Here is a 7,536-nt window from a genome sequence, read left to right on the forward strand (position 1 = left end):
CCATGCAAGTTATCAGTTCGACGAAGATTATATTTACCCGAGACCCCTTGCATTGCGACCAGAAAAGAAAAAGGAGATTCATAAATAAGTAGTTGGGCGGAGGGAAAAAACCCCTCCTTTTTTTAATACTTACTCGGAGTATCTCTTTGCAGAGGGACTCGACGTCAAAGACTCATCGGAGAAACCGAGTCGTTGCAGCAGTGATGCGTGCATATAATATACTTGTATTATACGTCTATGTACCGCGTGTGCAAACAGACGCGGGGAAATTTCGTTTCTTTGCTGTATGCGTCAAATGTCCCTTCGAGGTAATAAGAGGTCCTTTGATGGTGCAGACCGGTGGCGCCGTGTGCAATTCGTTATTACAAATATTACGATGGAAGAGGCCGAGAGTTTTCCCTGTTTTCCGTGTACCTGGAAAATACAGAGGGTTTCCATTAAAGTTTTTTTCTCAGCGTCACAAGTGGCACGTTAATTGCAGTATCTAATGTTGATATTTCCTAACTACTATTTTTTATAGTCCGTATATGTTTCTTTGAATTGACAAGTTCCTTATTAATTTGTTCTCTTTTTCATTTGACGGAGTAAAATTTTAGAACAATTAGTCTCCAAAAACTCTTCAGATTTAACATTATGCTGAGGAAACCCCTTCATTTCCTTTGACTAACACTGACGCGTATTTTATTAGCGTAAATAAATTTATATTGGATGTATTTATTAAATTAAAGGATATATGCTTGTTTTTATTTACACAAGAGATTTAAACTAAGCATTGAAGCTTTACATGCGATATGTAAATTATTGTGTCAGCGACCATGTCCATTATGGTATTTTTATTTCATATTTATTAATGCACATAGAGTGCCAGAACAACTGCAACATGCACACGCAAACAAAAAGTGATCTTTTTTTAATTGTCATTTTATAAAATTCCGTCCATTAATCTATCCATCTGTACTTTTGTTTATCTTTATGGTTATTACTATTTGTTTGACATGAATATTGTTTCTACCAAATTTACATGTTATTGACTCTTTTACGTATATAGGACATTTATTGTATTCAACACGATATTTCATTGCATTAAATTTGGAGCGACAACCTCATTAGAATGTGCTATAAAAAAACTGAAAGTTAAATTCAAACAAGTTTTCAGTTCACAGTTTCCATCTTCATCTCGCAGTATGAATAAATAAAAAAAAAAAAAAAAATTAAAAAAAGGAGAAAAAAAACATTTAAAAGACAATTCAATGAATTTCCCGTTATCAGAGTCGCCATACGACCGATATCGATTGTTTAGTAGTTCCTAACAGCACAGACTGTAAATTAAAAAAGAAAAAAAAATCCAATTAACCCACCTCCCTCGTGAACCCAATTATCAAGAGCCCCCTCTCGTTTGGAAGGTGCAATTGAAACGTCCATCGCGGAAATTTATCGAAAATGCTGTGGGGTGGAGGGGAAAGAAAAAAGAAATCCACCTTAAAATGAGAAAAGCGCGGGTGAAAAAACTTTTCCTCGCGTACACACATTCAAAGCGAAACTTTCGCGCAAACTCAAACAGGTACATCCTCGCAATTACGCGGCGGCGTTTTCGCGCCGTGCACCCCAAAGAGAGGAAAAGAAGAAGGGAGAGACACGTCGTTTAGCGTCCCTTTGTGCATGTACAGTAGCCCCCCCAGGGAGAAGGGGTGGGGGAGACACCACGGCAGCCACGCGCTCTCCCTTAAAACGGACTCGTTAAGAAGCTCGGGCTTATTTGCGCGCCACACTCTCGGAACTCCTTCGCTCGCGCATAGCCACGGGCCAAGAAAAAAAATTACTCGAGCTCCTTCCCCCCCCGTCTTTTCATCCATCTCCATTTTTTTCGCTCAAGACGCGGGTTAATTGAATTTCTCGCGCCCAAAGAAAGTTGGGTGCCACGGGGCCCACCTCCGCGCGTGTTTTTCTTTTCATACGCACAAACTCGAAGGACCTGTTGTAGCGTTGTAGGTACAAGCTGTGTGGGGAAAGGCTCAGCGCGATTCGAGGGCGGAGGTGTGTATTTTATGATCGGACGAGCATTTAACGACGCCGGGCCAGCGAATTTATGCTTTAATTGTAATTTCGGACGGTGTATTTTACGAGTACCGCGGGCTATTAGCATTTAATGGGATTTTACGGCCGCGGAGGTGTTGGGCTTACGCGCGTTTGTGCGTAAATGCGCGCGTTACGAGGCGATTGCCCGTTGCTGCTGACGCTCGTTTAATTTGAGTTATCGGGAGTAGGTACTTGAATTAATTTCAATTATGACGAGCTTATGATTTTGGTACGTTGTTTTATTCGATTGGCTGTATCGCGGATTTTGGGGCTTTTTGTTTGATTGTTCATTAAAAATGGGTTTCCGATAATTAACGTAGTAAATTTTTGTACCATGTTTTATTTTGTTGAAATCTATCTTTGTAAAGTGTGAATTGGTGGTTTGAGGTAAAGCTTCAGCGGATAATCATACATGCAGCAGTTTATTCTACGGCATAAAATGATTTTTTTGGCATTTTATAATAATTTTAGTAGTTTACAGTATTGGTACCCATGACATAACAGAAAAATATATTTTCTGAGATGTTCAACCCTTACTGTCCAGCACTTGGATTCAGAGAATCAATTTTTCTTAGGGGAGTTGAAAAAACTATTTTCTCGCAATTACAAATTCCAGGGCAAGATAAGAGTATGCAGTGGTGGTTGCAAAACTGTTCGTGCCACGAGCCTAGTATTGGAGAGCCCGGTGGAAGCGAGAGGGATTGGAAAAGGGAAAGATTCATGGGACTAAATTCCAAATTCAACCCGCATCGGCGACCCCGTATTTTCCGGAGACCTGAAAAAGCAGAGCAGAAACACTTTGCAATCGAACGGAAAAGCTGTAGTCGTAGTCGCTCGGTGGTGTCCCCTCCTAGTCCGCGGCATAAGCCATAAATCTGAATTTAATTGAGACCCGATAGCACGAGTCCCGAGAACCCGATACCTCGAGCGATTTCATAAAGCGGACAAATAAGAGAGAGAGAGAAACCGCCATTTTCTATTAGCTGCAGCAGTCAGGGTTTCCCCCCCGCAAACCATTGTTTACCGTCTGGGGACTCCACTCCTCTCTTTTCAGCGGGATTAATTGCTTCCGTAACTTTTTAGCGGCGAAAATAAGCGCTCCTTGATTACCATTTCCTATACACCGACCCTGCCTATGGTTCAGGTCGTGATTTTATTGACCGTATTGATTTGGCTCCGTTTTCATTCGGCAGTTTGATTTTCTTTTTTAACAATTCTTACTTTTTTTTTAGAGGATATTCTCTTATTGAAACCTTTAATTGTGCATACACGTGGTCCTATTTATCAACTGATGTGTTGAACAAGTTTTCTTTTTTTCTCCAACTTACTTTAAATGGTTCAAGATTTTATTTTATTTTATAACTTGTAAACTCAAAAATAAAATATTTAAAAAAAAGTTAGACCATATGAAATAGCAGAAATTTTGTCTTAATTTTGTACGACGACTCGTTCAGAAGTGCTAGAATCGGTAGAAAGCGTCTTTACATTTTTCGGAGTCAAAATCTACTACCCTTTTAATCTTTAAGTATGAACATTGAAAATGTACAACGAGCCAGAGGAAGCAGAGGGTTGTAGTTTGGGAATAGCTTTGGAATTAAAGAGCTTACGAATGCTTGAAGGAAATAATTGTGCAATATAGTATTAACCAATTATTAAAGATGATTAATTAGTTAAGTCGTCTGCTTTGATCACGAAACATCAAACCCATGCACCGATGTTCAACGCAGACGCGCAAGGTGTGTAATACAACCTCGTTCAATATATTACGAGCGTTATTAAAATATACTCACCCACACACATGCGCGTGCAAGCCGATGATTTCAAAGTTAACGTTTGATGATGGGACATCATTTCCAATCAACATGCTAATGTATCGCAGAGCCCCGAAAAAAATTAAACAACCCCCATCTGCTCCGAAGCCAGGCAATAACGTGCGTGCAAACCCTTCCGAATTACCGATAGCCTCCCTTCCTGCGTTAATTTCGTCCACACCGATTCTCATCCCCCTTCCCTTATACGTGCACTCCCCTTGATCACGCAAACTCTCTCCACCTAGCGCGAAATAATCAACCCACGCCCCGGACATACATCACATCAGCGACTACACGCAATGGACACCTCGACGGTTCGACATGTGCGACTCTGTTTATTATCGAGCTCCAATATTGTCCGTAGTATTCGTTCAACGGTTTTGTGTAACTATTGGGAAGTCACGGAGGTATGCGAAAACAAGTCATGAAAATTGTTGGCCCAATCGTGAAAGACCTTAGACGTTGCCACACCTAATGGATACAAAACGAAGCCGGTAAGATAACTCAAATGTGTGAGGCTACATTTAACTTGAGCTTCGAATGATCTGTTTGCACGCGGGTATATATTTATATTGGACCGTATGGTGGAGCTGTGCTGTATAGGCATCATTTCGTTTTCAACGGCTCGTTCGAGGCAAACACCGCCCACGATCCGTCAATGAACCCTCACCAACAGCAAATGTGATACGCGCATCGGAAAACTTGTCACAACAAGAAAATATTTTTCCCGCATCAACGTGTCCACATACGACGAAAACAGAGCACCAAGTGAAAAGAGGTTCGCGGAAATGTCGTTGGCCTGCACCCATACCGGGTCCCAACTAATCCCGGAACAAACATCACCGACACGAGAAGCTCCACTAGTGCGGCGATGGCGTCTGTTACGCAACGGAGAGGGAGGGAGGGAGGGCTTTAATGACTCGAAGCTTTGACTTTCAGGGCAAAAGTTCGGGCGAGAGGCAAGTTTGGCACGCTTAACTAAAAGGACCGACGCGTTGTTGTACCGCGGTCTCGCCTCGCTTTTTTCCTCCCTCCTTTCATGATACGCCGAAAGACGCGGACAGCAAAAGTTTCCGTAGTCTTCGTGGCTCATTATTATCATCCGCGAGAACACTTGCAGGTTAATTAACTTTGTTGTTGGTTTCGTCTCCCTGACGTGCACTTGCATACGCGAAAACACAATTTCGTCTAATGAGGAATCGTACGCGCAAGGTCGCGCTATTTTTTTCTTATTTGATCATATATAATAGGTAAAATTTTTTCACTACGGAAATGATAAAAAATTTTGTTTTTCGGTGGGTATTGACACTGTTTTCAGCACTAGCCAAAGTATCGGTCAACGTATGAATCAATTGGAAAAAAGTACGTGCTTGTCGTCGTGTGCTCCAGTTTTACGGTAAACCAATTAAGAAACAAGTTTTGAGTGAATTGACACACCAAGTGACGTGCCATCTGCTGATACATGATGTATTTTTTTATTTATTTTAAATGTAATTAAAACAGTTACTCAAGAAAAAAAAAGATGTTTTTTCTGTTTGAGGTAAGAGTATCCCCATCCGCGCGCAACAGGTACACACCGGGGTACTATTTCCCCGATCTCCCACGAAAATGATAACTCACAAGGGTATCCCATAATAGCGTGTCCCCAAAAGCATCAATGGCGCAGCAAAGCAAAGACCAACTTGGCCAATCTCAGGGTAAGTCCTTCTAAGACAACTAATCGAATCCATGGCCGGAAGATTCGCGCTAATTGCCACACCGAGTCCGAGTCATCCCCCGATCCGACTAAAATCCCCAAACCACCGTCTTGGCTCTATCTTCCGGGTCCAGCTCTCGCGACGACAATAACGTATCATTAACTCGAAGAGGGAACCTCCACCCGGAGTCTATTGAATTTTCCAGTGCTGTGTGTGCGCGGGTAGGGGATCTGAATCGCAACAAAGTTTCCTCCCGCGCGTCTGACCGGCCATTTGCATATAGACGACGCGCTTTTAATAATACCCGCCTTTTGAAGCATGCCAGTGGCGTCTGTAGATGTGCGCGTATATAGAATTAAATCTACGAGCAAGTATACGGTTCGTTGCTTTGGTTCCCTTTTTTTTTTTGGGCCAATGAACTTTGGAGGATGTTTTTTCTTTCGATTCGGGTATTTTCGTACTTGCAGTGTTTTTACGGAATTCGATGATCGAACGTGACGTTTGGCAACGTTTGTGATATGTGCAGTGGAATTTGTAGCCCAAGGGACTAGCATAATCGCTAAAATACAGGGAGAGAGAGAGACCGTTTCATCCGTAAATTCAAAGCGTCTTTTTATTTTTAACCACTGACGCATCGCGAGAGAGTTTCGATCAGATTTATGTCTTTGGTGTGTAGCAGTGAAATGAAAAAAAAAAAAAAAAAATGGGCTCCCTGCAAAGAATCGCAAACTCCAAACGCGACTTTTTTTCTTTGCTCTTGGGTTTTCGCACTAAGCGGATCGAGTGTGAGTATTTTGAGAGCGGCGCGCCTGAAAGTCTCGATGTTTTTGTCGAGACGCGGGGGTGGGAGGACTTCAAAAAAGAACTGTGCCTTCGTTTGTGTCATAGTACATGTGTGTATATGTTAGACTATGTACTTGTAACAGTAGCGTGGTTGAGGCGCATGCAGATGAGACGATTTTTATTGTACAAACAAATCCCTGTCATACTCATGCCGTTTGATTTTTAGACACGATTCTGAAGAAGCAAAGTTTTAAGAACAGATGCGCTTCATAAAAAGTTGAGGTTCATCTGTAGTTTAGATGAACGTGTTTGATGAGATGGTATCCAGTTGGGGTAATAAATAACTGTAAGTTTCTAAAAACTACCAGAAAAATTTGATTAGTATGCGTGTTATTCACCATTTTTATAGCAGCTTGTTAGACAGACTTGGGCACATACTTTTTCAATTGTTTTCAAGTACACTTGTTTGCTAAAAGTGTAATGCGTAATTTATGCGTGATAAAAAATTTTTTTTCTTACTAAATAAAACAGATAAGAGTGCTTAATAAAGTTTTTTTCAGCAAAAATAGGGATGATAACATAATTAATAAATTAATATTATAAATTATTCATTGTATTGTAGATGTGCATATTTAATTATTAAAAAAAAGTGATTATTCATATTCTTAAATTATTTTTGGAATAATTTTAAATTTATAAAAATGTTTTGCATTACTCACACGTTCGTATGAATATAAATAAATTATTTTCATACATTTTTTTTTCTTTGAATGACGTCGTTGATCTTTCCTTTCTTTGATTGATCGTATTTTTTTGCTGTCGGAGTTAGAACTTTTATTTTTTTTACATTTCATATGAATATTAATTTGGTCTACATTGATTTAAAAAATATTTCAGGTGTTTTTTTTAATTAATATGCCATTAATATTTTTTTTGTAATTGATTTTTATTATCTTACTTTATTACTATTTTATTTACTTATACGTATTATATTCATGATTACTATCATGTTAATATAGTTTTTTAAAAGTATTTTTTATTATTTATTTATATTTGTTTATTCATTCCATAAATAAATGACTACTTGTAAAAATGTTTTATGTTACCCATACATACGTATGAATATAAATACATAGTTTTCATACGTTTTTTTCTTCTTTAAATGACGT

This window comes from Copidosoma floridanum, unplaced genomic scaffold (assembly GCF_036245765.1).
Source record: "Copidosoma floridanum isolate Cflo_tuat_1 unplaced genomic scaffold, Cflo_Japanese_pri ptg000006l, whole genome shotgun sequence".
Lineage (NCBI taxonomy): Eukaryota > Metazoa > Arthropoda > Insecta > Hymenoptera > Encyrtidae > Copidosoma > Copidosoma floridanum.